Genomic DNA, 19,265 nt, shown 5'->3' on the forward strand with positions numbered 1-19,265 from the left:
ATGTATTTTGCTGCTGCATACTACAAGGAATGCTTGAAATACATAACATTAATTTTTTTGCCCCAAGAAATTGTTAAAAGCTTTAAAATTATTTATTGTTAAAAGTGCTCTAACCTGTTTGACGGTAAAGGTTTTGCTTCCTCTGCCTGATGCTCACATAAAGCGTCTCAATCATCTTTTGCAGCCCCTGTTGACTGCCTGCGTTCTCCTCACTTGTTGCTAAATTATTGATAAGATATGCTTTTAACAATAGAAATTTAACTGTATGGTAACACTTTAGTTTACGGTGTCCGTGATGCAGTGTAATTACTTAATTAATTACTTATAGTAGTTGACATTGTAATAACATGTAACAAAATGTAATTAACATGCAACTAAGTTATGGAACAGCCTGTACTTACAGATTGTAATTACACTCATGTAATAGGCAGCTACTGTTACACATATGTAACAGGCCGAGTCTGTTACATACGTGTTACCGTATTATATAATAAAGTACTTTGTACTACTTAATGTAATAAGTACTTAAATATGTTACTATGAGAAAAGGCTGCATTTACACATGGTCATTTTGTACCTTCTAAAATAGTGTATTAAGTTTGTACTGAAGTGTACTTCATGTGTATAAGGTAGATACATACGTAGTACACTTAAGTACAATCTTGATGCACTTTATTTTACATAGCTTATCCCTGTGTAATATTATGTAATTGCAATGTAATTAGGAAGCTACCGCATGCATTGATGCTGTGAACGAGGGAGTTAGGCCTAAATCAAACTAAAGTACATATGGATAAGGTTTGTAGATACACATGAATTACACATAAGTACAATCTTGATACACTTTATTTTACGTAGCTCATACCTGTGTAATATTTTGTAAATTGAATGCAATTAAGAAGCTACTGCATGTATTTAATCTGTAAACTAAAGGGTTATTTCAGATGGATAGGGTATGTAGATACACATGAAGTACACTTAAGTACAAAATTGACAAACTTTATTTTAGAAGGTACAAAATGAACATGTGTAACTGCAGGCGTTTGCCTTACTGTGCATTCACACCGCCGCCGGGGAGAGCGTCAAACTGGCCGGAAGTCATTCATTTTGTGAATATATTTGTGAGTATCACGGACACCAAAAAATAAAGTGTTACCTTTTGGTATTTAAAGTACAGTGTTAAGGTAATCTAAAACATGACTACCTGTATCTGCCCACTACTTGATTTCACTGATCCAGCCTTGAAGCTCATCATCCGTTACTGCCAAATCTGTCTTCATTGCTTCAAGGTTTAAGGACTCCTCCTGAATTTTTGCTTTTGTAGTGAATAACAAAACACCATTAAGTGCATTTATTAAAACATTAACAGTACTGACTGGATACATGATTAATAAACATGGGCACGGAAAACAGCATAAAACAATTTTATAAGTAGCAAAGGTTTTGACTTTTTAGTGTTTGTTCTATAACACTTACCTACTTATTTGCACTACAAACTGCGATAGACATTATTAAACACTAAAAAATAGCTTTCACCTGTAAAAGATAAGGGCAATTCAGAAATATACCTTCACTAATCTTCGGGACAGCACTTTTGCTAGGTTCTCAATTTTGCGTTGGTTCCATGCCATGGCCTGGATAGTAATCATGTCTGTTCTAGCTAAACAATACATGAAAAAAAATCAATAGTTAAAGTCAATAGTTTATTTATGTTAAAAAATAAATAAATGTTACTTTTTTAAAAAAATTTATTCATTTTAAATGCAAATATGAAAATGGTCTTGACTTGCGCTAAGGCGTCATGTCATTCAAAAACTAATGTATTTTGTGTGTACCTTTAACTTCTATTTGTTAACTTTGTATTGTCTGTTTGCAGCATACACTTACCTCCTTTGGTCATGTATTTGCTGCATATAGCAGTTCTTGACAAGAAGCTATTCACTTGTTCGACCTCTTCACCCAAGGTGGTGCCTGCTCCATCTTGGTTTCGACCACCCCACTTAATCTTGTGCATGGATCAAATATTTAACAAGGTTAAAATAATCTCAACAATGTGTTTTAGAATATAAGCAGCAATTATTGAAAGTAATTACAGAAGTCACAAATTCGTATCTTTATTTTCTGTAAAACAGTTTACCTCACATTTCCAAGAGTGGGCCTTTGCATGCATCACTGACAGGAATGGCTTCATGTCCAGGAGAGGAGAGACAATCATTAACAACTCTGTTCAGGTATGGCCAGTACTTGCATATTACATCTGTGCACATGAACTGCACATTCCTGGGAGTCAACTCCTTTTGTAGATACAAGGGGTATGCAAATATTTCTCCCCTCATCATGTTGAGACTTCTCAGAAGCACACCATGTCGACAGACAGCCACCTCCATGCCCTCCTCATCCAACTTGTTGTTTGTCTTTAGGACAGACTCCCGTGCTGCAGTCCACTGACTCGATCCACAGACACCTTTACCAACTGACTATCAAGATGAGAACAAAGTGATTTTTAAAATTATTTAACAACACAGTACTAAATTACCTATATGGATAAATGTCTAAATACATATGTGTAAAGACATCTCAGACTGTTCGCATTTTTTTTTTTGCTTTACTGTAATTTCAAGCCATATAAGATGTCAATATTTTACAATTCATATCATTGTTCTTAATTTTGCTATTGTAGTTTTAATTTTGCTATTGTAGAAACATTGCATTCCTATTTTTGTTCAGGATATACAGTACAATTTCAAAGATCACAAAAATTAAACAGCAATACTACTTACATGCTTTGTCTTATCATTAATGTAGTCCACAAACTTCACTGTTAGACCTTACCAGGTATTTTACAGTAAAATACTGGCAACAGGCCAAATTCTGACACTATCATACCATTTTCCATTAAAACAGTAATATACCGTAGAAAACAAAACTAGCCTACAGGAATATACTGTGAATTAACAGCTCTCAAAGTCAACACTCAGAGACTGTGTTCCTAATCACACCCTATACCCTCATTCACTATTCCCTACATTAGTTCACTAATATAGTCCACTTGAATGAAAAGAAGTGAGTGAATTGAGACACTGATGAACACCTGATAAGCAGAATCACTGAAGGACAGAGAAACAAGATCAGAAAAAGAGAAACACAAGATCTACAACTGACTTCCAGACACACAGAGTGTGAAAACAGTTTACAAACCAGTTTAACATGATTTATTTCATACATGTACAAAAGTTCTTGTTGAGAATTAACAGAGATTTAATTAATAATAAAGTTTTTTGTCACCATAATGGAGATCAGTACTTGCTTTAGTAGGCCTCTTATCCCTGGATTTGTTACATTTATATCTCTCTGACTGCTGTAACAGTGAGTTTTAAAACACTTTTGTTGTAGCCAGAAAAATACAAGAGGAAGTTGATCTGGTGTTATTGGCTTCTGTGATGATGTCATGATCATTCTGGACATGTCTGATTTTCAGATCATTCCTGTTTATTCTCTTTGAATAAATGGGTATTTAATATGAAATATACATTATGATTATAAAATAAATCTGAGAATCTACAACATGAAATCAATATGTTGGTTAATCATGTCTTCTGAATAATATTGTAATCATATAAAACATTTAAATAATATTTTGCTGAAGTCAGACACACACAGACATCAACAATTATAATATTCATCTCAACAACGGTAACATTCAAAAGTTTCATGCAGCAGTGCATGCTGGGTTCCAGGATTGTATAAAACTCCCAGAATAAAAAAAAATTGCCACCATTATTAAGATTAATGTGCTAAATTTTGATATATTGATGTTTCAACAATACTGTAGCGCTGTTTTGGTTTATGTATAATATGTTAAAAACAAATACTCGTAATTAATTGCTGTGGTTTCATGGTGGGGGTAATGTAACACTTTTGGTTGAGGTTTAAACTCTGAATGAGTAAAAATGAATTATTTAGTAAATGAACAGACCATATGATGATTGCATGTTTTGACAAATCGTTACTAAACTGTGTGTCTGCACAAGTGTGACTTGCTTAAACACAGCTCACAGCGTCTAAAGAAAATCTCGTGTTACAGCGTCAGCATACCAACTAAAGCAAACACTGATCTTTATGATGTTAACTTCAAGCTAAACATTTTTAATTAAACATCTCAACAACATCTTCTATAGATGTATGACCGAAATAAAGCCATACTGGTTAATAATAAGTGTAATAATGTGTAATGGCTGAAGTCAGTTGTAGTTCTTGTGTTTCTCTATTTTCTGTTCTTGTTGTTCCTCTTTCCTTCAGTGATTCTGCTTGTTAACAGCAGGTGTTCATGCTCAACAATCACTTACATATTCCCTTAATTATCTCACTGCATGTCTGCATCAATGTTAATTTTACTCTTTGAAGTGTGAATTTTCCTGTGGGGTAGAAAGGGTTAACAGTGTAAGATAAAAAGACACTCCCACAAAATGTATTTTAACAGTAATAAACTGTAAGTTATAAAACAGGTTTATACTGGCAACACTGTTGCCAGTAGTTTACTGTAAAATCATGTTTTTTGGGTCACCGTTGTGCTGAAGAGTAGAGCCTGAGCTTCAGTCCAGGAGAAGATCTACAAACATTGATGATATGCTGCATGTTGCTTTATTTAAAAGGCACTGTCTGTGTTGGTTGCAGAATCCGGTGGAAATCTTTATTTACAAAAGTTCATTTTTATTGTTTCTAATTAAATAAGTTCACAATAATACCTTGTTCACATTATTAATGCATTATACATTTAGTTGATTCTTTTAAGTTTGTTTCTGCAAGTTAAGTTAGTTAACTCGAGTTTTAGTCCATTTTTACAGTAAATAAGTTTACAGTAAATAAGTTTACTGTAAAAATGCACTAAAACTAATAAGTTGTATTTTTTTTTAGTTAACTCGAGTTTTAGTGCATTTCTACAGTAAATAACTGGCAACAGTGTTGCCAGTATTTTACTGTAAAAAAAACCTGGTAAGGTCTAACAGTGTTGGAAACATCTTCATCCTCACAGACAAAGACACCCTTAAACAGACCATGATCTTCATCCCTTGAAAATATTTAGAAGGGCTTCAATTAATTATCTAATGAAAAACTAACTGGAATGAAATACTATTTTGAAATGCTTTTTGAAAGACAATTATATAACTTCCCCTACCCTCTTTTGAAGCGATACATTTTTCTATTACCATCTACTGCCACAGCAAGCATAAATGGAGAACAGGCTGGACAGTCAAATACTTTCAGTCCACAGAGCTGATCGATTTCAAACTGGCAGTATCTCCATTCAAAAAAACTTCTTTGAAAAGCATCTGCGCATATCTTTCCATTCTATAAAACAAAACGATCAAAAACCATATAAGAAAAAGCTCACTCCAAAGAAAGAAAGATGAAAAATAAATAATTGGTTATTAATTCAATTAATACTCGGCCAAAGAACTCTGTCCGCTGTTCTAATAAACTGGTGAAAGACTGTCTAGACATTCCAGGAGCAGTGAGTTTCATGTGGTCATAGGACACAAACACATCTATTTTGTATAATGTTTCACAGCTTGCTGTGGCAGGCCATAACCAGACTTGATCAGTTGCGGGATGCTGGTTGTTCTGCTCACAAGACATTTTGGACACATGAAGTGTGGCAAGCTGACATTGTAGCGACCTATTGAAATAATAACAGTGTATGTATAATGTATTTGTGATATAACAAAACAAACAATCATTCAAATATTTGTTTTTTCTACACTGGACTCACCATCGATTCCTACACTCTTAAAATGGATGTGTTAAAAACAACACAACCTGTGTTATATCTTAACACATCTGTGTGTTTAGTTAAGGACAACACATTTTGTGTTACTTTGAACTCAACCAGTGTGTTATTGTTCTTAACACAGGGAGTGTGATTTCACTAAGTTTGCACTTTGAATTAGATTAAAATGTAGCAACTGACAAAATATTGTGTGTAAATAAGTTTTATCTACACTGGTGCACTCTTATAAAATGATTTTGTAAATAACACAACCTGTAAAAAGAGCTGTTAAAAATGACACATGCTGTGTAGATTTTAACACATAAAGTGTGTGTGCTTAGGGACAACACATTTTGTGTAGATTTTAACACATGTTGTGTAGATTTTAACACATGTAGTGTGTGTGCTCAGGGACAACACATTTTGTGTAGATTTTAACACATGTTGTGTAGATTTTAACACGTTTTGTAGATTTTAACACATTTAGTGTGTTTGCTCAAGGACAACACATGTTGTGTCAAATTTAACACACAACCTGTGTTGTTTCTTTACACATCTCTGTGTTTATAAGGATTACACATTTTGTGTTACGTTTAACACAACTAATGTGTTAGACAGCAGCAGTGTGTTGTTGAAACCTTTTACACACTAATGTGTTATAGTAACACAACTTGTGTCAGATATGCGTCACATGTGACTGTAGACGGAGAGTATTTGCCAGAGTTACTTCCCGTGTGCTTACAGAAGTTTTTGGATGAACACTGACACGTATTGGTAACTTGTGTTTATGTAGTCCAGTGATGTTTAATAGAGTTTGTTTGAACATTTGGATGTTTTAAACATCATTAATCTACAAAGACAAGCTCTTATTGAGAATTAACAGAGGTTTGATGTTTCATTTCAGTTTTATTTCAAGTCACCAGAATCGTGATTAATGGCTCCTTTATTTGGGCTCTTGACCCTTTACTCTTGTTTTAGTGTTTCCCTGGCTGCTGTAACTGTATTTTAATAAAATACATCTATTATGGTGATAGAAAATATGATCAGATGGTTCTTGATGATGTCATAATCAGCAAGTTATGATCAAGTTTTTGAGTATATGGATGGAGTGCTTTATTTTAATGATTTATTGTTAGTTCTGAAAGTTTTGTGAAACTACATCCAGCAATCAAAAAGTGCAGAATAACAAAAAAAAGTTTAAAGCTACGGCAGAAACCAGTCAAACACAGATATCAAGAATCAGCGTATGTATCTCAATAATGGTGACAAACGAAAAATTTCAGGCCGCAATGCATGCTGGTACTTATGGATGAGCTTTATAGAGACATGAAGCTTTGCCACCATTGTTGAGAGTCATATGCTGATTCTTGATGTCTGTATTTGACTAGTTTCTGCTGCAGCTTTAAACTTTCTCTAAACATATTTTTTTAAGAATTATAGCATAAGGTAACATACACCATAATATCATGTAAAAACTGAGTATCTGTAATCAAATAAAAGTGATCAAATATACATTATCTCTTAAACATTAAACTTCTCTTGCTATGTTAAAAAACATCATGTTGAAAAATGATCATTTAATGATCTTTTTCCTCAAGATAATTTCAACTGTTTCAGATGTGCAATATAAATACACAGAAACAGCAAACAGAGAAACGAATGGTAAAGAGTGAAGGGTCAAGAGCCCAAATAAAGCTGCCACTAATCACGATTCTGGTGACATCAAAACAAACATTCAATGAATCGTCAACACAAAACCTGGTAATTCTCAATAAGTGTTTCTGTAGACGTCTGACAGAAATAAATTGTTTGTTAAAATAAATTAGTTATTAATAACAAGTGAAATCAGCATTTGAAAAAAACATTGAAACCGAGGCATGATGTGATTGGCTGCCAAAAACACTCATTAATCTGAAGTTTTTTTATGAATTAAGATTTTATTTATTTATTGTAATGTATTGTTTCATTTATTTTAGAGCTTGTTATGGGATACCATATAAAATACACTACCTCTAATTAGGTTCTTAAACACAAACTTCCCTCCACCCATTAAAATTCTATCCAGTTACATTTTAACACACATTGTGTGTTAAAAACTACACAACTTGTGTCAAAATACCATCAACACATGATGTGTGTTGTTTTTTAACACATCTCTTTTTAGAGTGCACTCTTAAAATGGATGTGTTAAAAACAACACAACCTGTGTTATATCTTAACACATCTGTGTGTTTAGTTAAGGACAACACATTTTGTGTTACTTTTAACTCAACCAGTGTGTTATTGTTCTTAACACGGAGTGTGATTTCACTAAGTTTGCACTTTGAATTAGATTAAAATGTAGCAACTGACAAAATATTGTGTGTAAATAAGTTTTATTTACACTGGTGCACTCTTCCCACATAGCAAACAGATCCGGAACGGATCTGCCGCGGAGGTAAGAACCAGGTCCGGAACGGAGTCCACTTGCACAGCGCAACGGATCCGGAACAGATCCGGATTGCGGATCCAGACTAGATCCGCGGCAGACCCTATCCGGATCCGATCTGGACCCGTTCATTTTGGAATGAAAACCTTTCAGATCACTCATTCAAAACTAGTAATCTGGCCAAAACTACAAAAATATTTCAAATCTATTGGTGGGCCAACATTAGATAGACTGCCCACTAAACAACATGATGTCCAAAAGATGTCTTTTCAACGTCTTTGTCACAAAAGTCGGATGCTGAAAAGAGACTGAGGAGCCAGAATTAAAGTTTTTATGACGTGTTTTTTTTGACGTGTTCTGCACGTCCGATGTAGACGTTCATCGAACCTTCGTACACGTTTAAAAACTAGGTCAAATGTTGGCCATTGAGTTTAAAACTCATGTTTAAATCAATGTCATTTCCTTACATTGTTTAGATGAGGTTTAGATGTTGATATGTTTCATTTTAAGAAACCATTGTGGTGATGAGTGTTTGCTTTAGTTGGGCTCTTGGTCCCAATTCATCTTACTTTAACTTTACTTTGGTTGTAGTAACTGTGTGATTGTATAACACTATTGTTGATGCACAGAAAGCCAAGAAAAAGTGAGATGCTGGCATCAGCTTGTTGATTATCATTGCTAAGTCACAAAGTGAGCATGTGATGTTGTGTTTAGACTCTAGTTTTTATTTCTGCCATGTATAACCACCTATCTTGTGGAACTGTGTTATTTGTATACCATAAAAATTAGCACATATTTGAAGGTGAATAAAAAAAGCTTGTTAAACAATGTTATTAGGAAATTTACCTTATAGTCACACACAGACATCAAGATTTTGCGTATGTATCACAAGAACGGTGACAATAAAAAAAGCTTAATGCTGCAATGCATGATGGGTAGTTTTCAAAGTACAAAAATCCTTGATTCCCAAGCTTTTTTGTTTTGGTTGTCACCGTTGTTGAGAATCATATGCAAAATCTTGATGTCTGTGTGTGACTATGTGACATATTTACTCAAAACATTGAGTACACATGATTTTTATTGACCTTCAAAGAAGCAATAATTGTAATGGTGCTGGTCCAAATAACGCAGTTCCACTAAATAGGTGGTTATAAACAGCAGATATAAGGACAAAAGTCTACACACATCATTAAAAGCTCGCTTTGTGTTTTTGTCATCATCAGCAAAGAGCTGATGACAGCCTATTTTACTTTTTCTTGGCTTTCTATGCAACAACAATAGTGTTATACAAACACACAGTTACAACAACCAAAGAGAAGTTAAAGTAAGAAGAATTGGGACCAAGACCCCAACTAAAGCAAACACTCATCACCACAATGGTGACTTAAAATGAAACATATCAACATCTAAACCTCATCTAAACAATGTAAGGAAATGACATTGATATAAACATGAGTTTTAAACACGATGGCCACATTTGACCTAGTTTTTAAACGTGTACGAAGGTTTGATGAACGTCTACATCGGACGTGCAGAACACGTAAAAAAAACACGTCATAAAAACTTTCATTCTGGCTCCTCAGTGGACGTCTTTTCAGCATCCGACTTTTGTGACAAAGACGTTGAAAAGACATCTTTTGGACATCATGTTGTTTAGTGGGCAGTCTATCTAATGTTGGCCCACCAATAGATTTGAAATATTTTTGTAGTTTTGGCCAGATTACTAGTTTTGAATGAGTGATCTGAAAGGTTTTCATTCCAAAATGAACGGGTCCAGATCGGATCCGGATAGGGTCTGCCGCGGATCTAGTCTGGATCCGCAATCCGGATCTGTTCCGGACCTGGTTCTTACCTCCGCGGCAGATCCGTTCCGGATCTGTTTGCTATGTGGGTTATAAAATGATTTTGTAAATAACACAACCTGTAAAAAGAGATGTCAAAAATGACACATGCTGTGTAGATTTTAACACATGTAGTGTGTGTGCTCAGGGACAACACATTTTGTGTAGATTTTAACACGTTGTGTAGATTTTAACACGTTTTGTAGATTTTAACACATTTAGTGTGTTTGCTCAGGGACAACACATGTTGTGTCAAATTTAACACACAACCTGTGTCGTTTCTTTACACATCTCTGTGTTTATAAGGATTACACATTTTGTGTTACATTTAACACAACTAATGTGTTACACAGCAGCAGTGTGTTGTTGAAACCTTTTACACACTAATGTGTTATAGTAACACAACTTGTGTCAGATATGCGTCACATGTGACTGTATTCGGAGAGTATTTGCCAGAGTTACTTCCCGTGTGCTTACAAAAGTGTTTGGATGAACACTGACACGTATTGGTAACTTGTGTTTATGTAGTCCAGTGATGTTTAATAGAGTTTGTTTGAACATTTGGATGTTTTAAACATCATTAATCTACATAGACAAGCTCTTATTGAGAATTAACAGAGGTTTGATGTTTCATTTCAGTTTTATTTCAAGTCACCAGAATCGTGATTAATGGCTCCTTTATTTGGGCTCTTGACCCTTTACTCTTGTTTTAGTGTTTCCCTGGCTGCTGTAACTGTATTTTAATAAAATGCATCTGTTATGGTGATAGAAAATATGATCAGATGGTTCTTGATGATGTCATAATCAGCAAGTTATGATCAAGTTTTTGAGTATATGGATGGAGTGCTTTATTTTAATGATTTATTGTTAGTTCTGAAAGTTTTGTGAAACTACATCCAGCAATCAAAAAGTGCAGAATGACAAAAAAAAGTTTAAAGCTACAGCAGAAACCAGTCAAACACAGATATCAAGAATCAGCGTATGGATCTCAATAATGGTGACAAACGAAAAATTCAGGCCGCAATGCATGCTGGGACTTATGGATGAGCTTCATACTAGAGACATGAAGCTTTGCCACCATTGTTGAGAGTCATATGCTGATTCTTGATGTCTGTATTTGACTAGTTTCTGCTGCAGCTTTAAACGTTCTCTAAACATATATTTTTTAAGAATTATAGAAAGAGGTAGCATACACCATAATATCATGTAAAACTGAGTATCTGTAATCAAATATAAGTGATCAAATATAAGTTATCTCTTAAACATTAAACTTCTCTTGTTATGTTAAAAAAACATCATGTTGAAAACTGATCATTTAATGATCTTTTTCCTCAAGATAATTTCAACTATTTCACTGTGCAATAAAAATACACAGAAACAGCACACAGAGAAACGAGTGATAAAGAGTGAAGGGTCAAGAGCCCAAATAAAGCTGCCACTAATCACGATTCTGGTGACATCAAAACAAACATTCAATGAATTGTCAACACAAAACCTGGTAATTCTCAATAAGTGTATCTGTAGACGTCTGACGGAAATAAATTGTTTGTTATAATAAATTAGTTATTAATAACAAGTGAAATCAGCATTTGAAAAAACATTGAAACCGAGGCATGATGTGATTGGCTGCCAAAAACAATCATTAATCTGAAGTTTTTTTATGAATTAAGATTTTATTTATTTATTGTAATGTATTGTTTCATTTATTTTAGAGCTTGTTATGGGATACCATATAAAATATACTACCTCTAATTATGTTCTTAAACACAAACTTCCCTCCTCCACCCATTAAAATTCTATCCAGTTACATTTTAACACACGTTGTGTGTTAAAAACTACACAACTTGTGTCAAAATACCATCAACACATGATGTGTGTTGTTTTTTAACACATCTCTTTTTAGAGTGTACTTTTTTCTTCAAATTGGAATTGGCCTTCAATATCCACCTTCACCAAAGTTGTTGGGGATAGGGGCTGAAAGAATCCTTTCACATTTGTCTCTCGGTTGTGAAGTTTCCTCTCATGGGCCAGTATATCACAGTCTCCACAGTACAGCTGTTTAGGATAGCAGTCTTTACAGCGGATAATAGACGGCGGCTTCAGTCTGCAATGCTGGCACTGCTTGATTTCTGTATACTCGGCCATTAATAAAGATTCCACTATCTCTGGCCTCAAAGCTTCCCACTTCTTTTTGCTCTGCGCCATGCGAATAGACCAAGTGTTTGAGGAAGTCGGATTTATGCACTGAATGTCTTCACTATCAGCTAGCAGATCTTCTACCTCTTGATGAAGAGTTTCTGCAGCCTATTTGATCAGATTCTTAAACATGAGAATCAGTTCCAGTTTCAGCGACTTTTCTTTCCTAAATTAATCAATGTTTTTGGACTAATCTGTTAATTTAATTAATGGTTCAATTGCTCACTCAAAAAGACAGTCACTTGTCGCCACCCTCTGGCTTAATGATGCAAGTGGCGCAAACGCAGACAAACGGTGAAAAGTCAAACACATTCGAAAAAGCGTTATACAAATATATTTATACAATAATAATGGCAATATATTTAATAGGGTGCTTGTGTTAAATTGAGCTTATAATTTTCATTGTCTTTAATCAAACTGATTATTTCTGTCGGTCATTTAAAACGTATTGAAAATCAGCCGTAAATTTGAGCTGCCTAGTTGCATCTTAAACACTGTATGATCGTTAACTGAAGTGAAGCGTCGAGTTGGGATTCGCGCTCGGCTCGCGCTTCTATGAACAAAAATCTTGCATTCTTTGATTGGTCCCACGAACATTTTGACATTGACGAGCAGGTGTTTGAGTGCTGAAGCAGATCAGATGAGAAGGTCAGTTATCGTCGCGATGGGAGAATCATTGCAGCAACTAATTAGAGTTAATATTACGGGTACGACGTAGTACCCCAGAGTGCACTCTGGACGATGGGGCGGGGCGACACTTTTGGGCGGAGCGACACGTGTCGCCCCGCCCACCTTAACGTTTATTGGTTTATAATAAAGATGATCTTATTGGTGCAGAGAAGTGTGACGCTATTACAGATCATTGGTGCAGAGAAGTGTGACGCTTTGGGCAGGCTGGGAATGCGGAAGAACACAACAGACGAATAAACTTGTTGATTTTGCGGACATTAATGCGATTCCACATTATTCCATTGAAGTAGAAATACAAAGAGAATAGAAATAATGGTCTAATTCACAATCACTCCCTCAACAGCTGTAGTAAGTTAGATGGTCCGTTACCTCTGTATTACTGCTCACTGTTTTTTTGTAAGTTAATGACATCTCGCTCTCTATCTATAGATAGATAGCGAGAGAGAGAGAGAGAGAGAGAGAGAGAGCAAACTATAGCGGACATGTCACCAGTCTCACCTGATAGTAACCACGAGTTTCCGTAAGATCCTACGAACATTTTTTTTAACTACATTTACGGCTGTTAAACTTCACTGATCATAGCTCCAAAAAGCCATGGTAATCACAAATTAACTATGGTAATTATAGTATTTGTGCGTTTACATAAATGTAATTAATAATGGTTGTACTATAATAAACTTATAAGGGAGTTTCTATACATGCTCTTAAGAACACAACAAAACAAAGACTTTGTCACTTTTTCGTTATTATAGACTCCAAACTGCACTTATGCATCAGCAGAATGTAATTTATGCAAACCTTAAAGAACCAAGGTACTTTACCATATTCACAATTAGTGAAACCTATGTTTTTGCCATAGCTTTTCAATAGAACACTATACAGGTGAAACTCGAAAAATTTTAATATCGTGCAAAAGTTATAATTTTGATGAACATCAAATTCAAAATCTCACAAAATCAGAATATTACAAAAATGTAAGCCCTCTGAAAATTATATATAATCATGCCATATGCATAAATAGTTATTTATACTAAATATATTAGTTTCACTTTTTAATTTGAATTACTGAACATGAACTTTTGCACAAAATTCTAATTTTTCAAGTTTGACCTTTAAGTTTAACTTTTAGTTGCATCAATTACTACATCAAAACCAGTTCATCTCTCAATGGGCTTTATGCCCAGCTGCACTACTTCCTGAACTTCAGCCAGCTCCTTGTTTCCTGTCTGCCATTATTGGTCAAATTGATTAATTCAGTTGTGCTTGACCTCAGTAGTCATGGCAACAATAATCAGACACGCCTGAATTAATCAATTTGGCCAATAATGGCAGACAGGAAACAAGGGAGCTGGCTGAAGTTCAGGAAGTAGTGCAGCTGGGCATAAAGCCAATTCCAATCTACAAGTTTTGAGTTTTACAGAAATTCATTTCCTGCAGCAAAAAAACAATCCTGCGAGAAAAATCCTGTACAAAGATCTTCGGAGTAAAAGCCCAGCAGTTCCCCTCGTCTTCCTCTTCCCCTGTACCCTGGTGGATAGGACTTAAAAAAAGCTCCAAGCATTCCCTGAAGCTGTAGATCCGGCGAAACTCATCACAGTAGTCCGGAGAATTTTTTTTCCAGTTGACCACACCTTAAAATGTAAAGACAAAATACAGAAAAGATATAAGTGTGGAGATTCAAGTTTAAATGTCACATACCACAAATTTCAATCCAAGAAATGTACATTGAACAGAAAAAAACATATTACAGTCTAGCCAGGCAAAGTGTGCTGCTTTCTGGAAAATTTCATTTGTGACCACATCCCTAAACCATCTGCATACCAGTGAAAGCATCAAATATGCAGAATCACCAGTTGCTATTATTTCATGGGGAAGCTGTTGAAACAAAAAACATTGTTATTTATACTTGTATATAAATGTTGTTGAAAAAAATATAAACCTTGGTTCAGACAAACCTGCACTGTTAGACCTTACCAGGTTTTTTTTACAGTAAAATACTGGCAACACTGTTGCCAGTTATTTACTGTAGAAATGCACTAAAACTTGAGTTAACTAAAAAAAAATACAACTTATTAGTTTTAGTGCATTTTTACAGTAAATAACTGGCAACAGTGTTGCCAGTTATTTACTGTAAAAATGGACTAAAACTTGAGTTAACTAACTTAACTTGCAGAAACAAACTTAAAAGAATCAACTAAATGTATAATGCATTAATAATGTGAGCAAGGTATTATTGTGAACTTATTTAATTAGAAACAATAAAAATGAACTTTTGTAAATAAAGATTTCCACCAGATTCTGCAACCAACACAGACAGTGCCTTTTAAATAAAGCAACATGCAGCATATCATCAATGTTTGTAGATCTTCTCCTGGACTGAAGCACAGGCTCTACTCTTCAGCACAACGGTGACCCAAAAAACATGATTTTACAGTAAACTACTGGCAACAGTGTTGCCAGTATAAACCTGTTTTATAACTTACAGTTTATTACTGTTAAAATACATTTTGCGGGAGTGTCTTTTTATCTTACACTGTTAACCCTTTCTACCCCACAGGAAAATTCACACTTCAAAGAGTAAAATTAACATTGATGCAGACATGCAGTGAGATAATTAAGGGAATATGTAAGTGATTGTTGAGCATGAACACCTGCTGTTAACAAGCAGAATCACTGAAGGAAAGAGGAACAACAAGAACAGAAAATAGAGAAACACAAGAACTACAACTGACTTCAGCCATTACACATTATTACACTTATTATTAACCAGTATGGCTTTATTTCTGTCATACATCTATAGAAGATGTTGTTGAGATGTTTAATTGAAAATGTTTGGTTTGAAGTTACCATTATAGAGATCAGTGTTTGCTTTAGTTGGTATGCTGACGCTGTAACACGAGATTTTCTTTAGACGCTGTGAGCTGTGTTTAAGCAAGTCACACTTGTGCAGACACACAGTTTAGTAATGATTTGATTTTTCAAAATATGTAAATCATCATATTGTCTGTTCATTTAGTAAAAAAAAAAATCATTCTCACTCGTTCAGAGTTTAATCCTCAACCAAAAGTGTTGCATTACCACCACCGTGAAAACACAGCAATAAATTATGACTCTTTTTTTTAACACATCATACATAAACCAAAAAAGAGCTACATTGTCTTGTAGAACCACAAAGATATCAAAATTTAGCACATTAATCTCAATGATGGTGGCAGTATATTTTTTTTTATTCATGCAGCAGTGCATGCTAGGAGTTTTATACTATCCTGTAACCCAGCATGCACTGCTGCATGAAACTTTTGAATGTTACCATTATTGAGATGAATATTATAATTGTTGATGTCTGTGTGTGTCTGACTCAAGCAGGATATTATTTTTCTTTTTTATATACTTAGAATATTATTCAGAAGACATGATTAACCAACATATTGATGTCATGTTGTAGATTCACAGATTTATTTTATACTCATAACTTAATGTAAGTTTCATATTATATACCCATATATTCAAAGAGTATATACAGGAAAGATCTGAAAATCAGACATATCCAGAATGATCATGACATCATCGCAAAAGCCAACAACACCAGATCACAGATCAACTTCCTCATGACTTTTTCTTGCTACAACAATTGTGTTTTAAAACTCACTGTTACAGCAGTCAAAAAGAGATGAATGTAACAAGTCCAGGGATAAGAGACCTACTAAAGCAAATACCAATCTCCATTATGGTGACAAAAACTTTATTATTAATTAAATTCTCAACAAGAACTTTTGTACATGTATGAAATAAATAATGTTAAACTGGTTTGTAAACTGTTTTCACACTCTGTGTTGCTGGAAGTCAGTTGTAGATCTTGTGTTTCTCTTTTTCAGTTCTTGTTTCTCTGTCCTTCAGTGATTCTGCTTATCAGGTGTTCATCAGTGTCTCAATTCACTCACTTCTTTTCATTCAAGTGGACTATATTAGTGAACTAATGTAGGGAATTGTGAATGATGGTATAGGGTGTGAATGTGATTATGAACACAGTCTGAGTGTCAATTATTAATTCACAGTATATTCCTGTAGGTTTTGTTTTCTACGGTATATTACTGTTTTAATGGAAAATGGTATGATAGTGTCAGAATTTGGCCTGTTGCCAGTATTTTACTGTAAAAAACCTGGTAAGGTCTAACAGTGTGATATATTGTTGTCATAACTGCATGCTCTGAATAAAATAATAAATAGATTAATATTCTCTTATAACGATAATATTAAAATAAATATCGCTCCAACACACATTAGCTGCTTTCCCCACTGTCGGGCCAGTGTGAGCCAGGGCTTTCAAGGGTCGGGCGGTGTTAATAGCCTTGGACCTGTAGCACCAAGCACAAAATCACACTGTGTTTCCACCGTTAGGACAGAAGCTCTGCAGCGCTTCACTAAAGCCCTCCCTTAACATGCCTGTCTTGAACAATGACAAATAACTCCATTGTTTCACCAACAAATGGAAGTTTTACCATAAAACTATTCAAAGAAATTGCTTAATGAATGTATGTGCACAATAAATGACCTTAATCTCTCCGAAGACATTGCCTTTTGTAAGGTTGAGTGCCAAGAAAAACAAATGACAAGAGGTAGGCATGTACATTGGTAGATGTAGTACATAAACTAAAGTTTAATGTAGGAACATGCAAACAGCTACATGCATTTGCAGAGTGAAGTTGTCCAGTATGAGAGCACACCACCACCTCCTGATCAGGGGCATGTCATCCTGAATTTAAAAAATAATAATAATAATAATAAACAATTATGCATGTCTGTTTATTTAACGTGAAATATGTAATGAGGTAATGACATAACTCTGTAAAATCAAATCGGAGCCCCAAAGCCATGTATAGAGTGTACTGTTACAATTCACAAAGTGCAAGAAAATGAGCAGGGTATAACTTACAATAATTAACTACAATAACAATTAAAATTTAACCTACCATCAGTATGTAACAACATGTTTAAAGTTCAGTCTTTACTACTGCACTTTAATGTGACTAATGTTTTAAGATCACTATGCATACTAACTTTTATACAGTATATTATAGTAGGGTTGCAGCAGTATGACAGTTTCATGCTTAAAAGAGTTATATCTCACACATTTGATTATTTACAGTACTGTAATGTACTATTGCTCTATATCAAACCTTAAATCCCGAGATCAATGTTTTAGCCTATGCTATTTTCAGTAGTTGCCCAACTAAACACTATTTATTGCATCCCTTCCATCCACAATTTACGGATGTAAAATGTGATGAGCTTTGTATCTAGTCAAAAATAAAGCAAAAAGTCTCAAATTATGTTACTTTTATCACACAATTCAAACAGTAAATGCAGTTTTGAAAATCACTGTGGTGTGACAGCAGAGGTGGGCAGAATATCCAAAAGCTGTACTAAAGTAAAAGGACTTACAGAAATAATTAAGTAATAATATTTATTGTTATTGGAGTAGGAGTAAAAAATGATCCAATGGCAAACTATTTTTAAAAACATAAAATATTTAAAAATGACTCTCACATTTGATTGAGCAGGACCATATACCATTAAACCACAATAATTTCTGAAACTGCTTTTGTACTGTGAAAATCTCATACCACTGCAACGCTAAGAAGTACAAGTTTACAAGTCGGTTACCTGTAGAACTCTTGACATTTCCACACTTAAGTTCAGATTCAGGTGTAACTGCTGGCTTGGTCCTATTACCCAGCCAACACAGTCATGTGGGGCCCACATTGGTTTGACCTGGGCTATCTAACTGGGACCCAGCCAGTTTTGTCCAAGGTTTCCATGGCGGCCCCAGATGGGTTTGCCCAGATGAAATGAACACTGCTCAGTGTGCACACTACAGGCTGTTAAATGTAACACTGAATCAGTGTGGGAGTTAATGAAATAATTAATTGATTGAATAATGATTGAGCATTATTGATGAGCACCTGATTTTAATAAGCAGAATCACTGAAGACAAGAGAAACACAAGAACTACTTGCAGCCACAGCCTTAAATGAAATCAACTGAAGATACAGTACATTCAATCTCATAAGATCTGATTACACAACTCCACAAACAGCATTACCAGCTTCACTTATTACTAACCAGATTTTCTTTATTTCTGGTAGACGTCTACAAAAGTTCCTATTGAAAATTAACTGAGGTTAAGATGTTGATTATTTATTGAAAATAATAGTTTGATTGATGAGTAGAATATAATGTAGTAGTGGCTTTCAGATGGACGATATGATGCAGATATGAGTGTTAAATTAACACTCAAGAGTGGTAAAGTTAATGAGATGATTAAGTGATTAATTGAGTGATG

General features: G+C 34.6%; 1 long non-coding RNA gene and 1 pseudogene across 1 annotated transcript; both read right to left on the reverse strand.

Annotated features, from left to right (window-relative positions):
• Nucleotides 1-109: 109 nt before the first annotated feature.
• On the reverse strand, nucleotides 110-13,333 carry LOC120491071 (uncharacterized; annotated as a pseudogene).
• An 855-nt stretch (nucleotides 13,334-14,188) lies between these two features.
• On the reverse strand, nucleotides 14,189-18,653 carry LOC148997326 (uncharacterized). The gene is made up of 3 exons (XR_016146267.1): nucleotides 18,587-18,653; nucleotides 14,671-14,797; nucleotides 14,189-14,553 (listed from the first exon to the last, which is right to left on the reverse strand). It is a non-coding gene; the product is annotated as an uncharacterized LOC148997326 (long non-coding RNA).
• Between the last annotated feature and the right edge of the window lie 612 nt (nucleotides 18,654-19,265).

The sequence above is a fragment of the Pimephales promelas genome, chromosome 2, assembly GCF_988280905.1.
Source record: "Pimephales promelas chromosome 2, fPimPro1.hap1.1, whole genome shotgun sequence".
Taxonomy (NCBI): domain Eukaryota; kingdom Metazoa; phylum Chordata; class Actinopteri; order Cypriniformes; family Leuciscidae; genus Pimephales; species Pimephales promelas.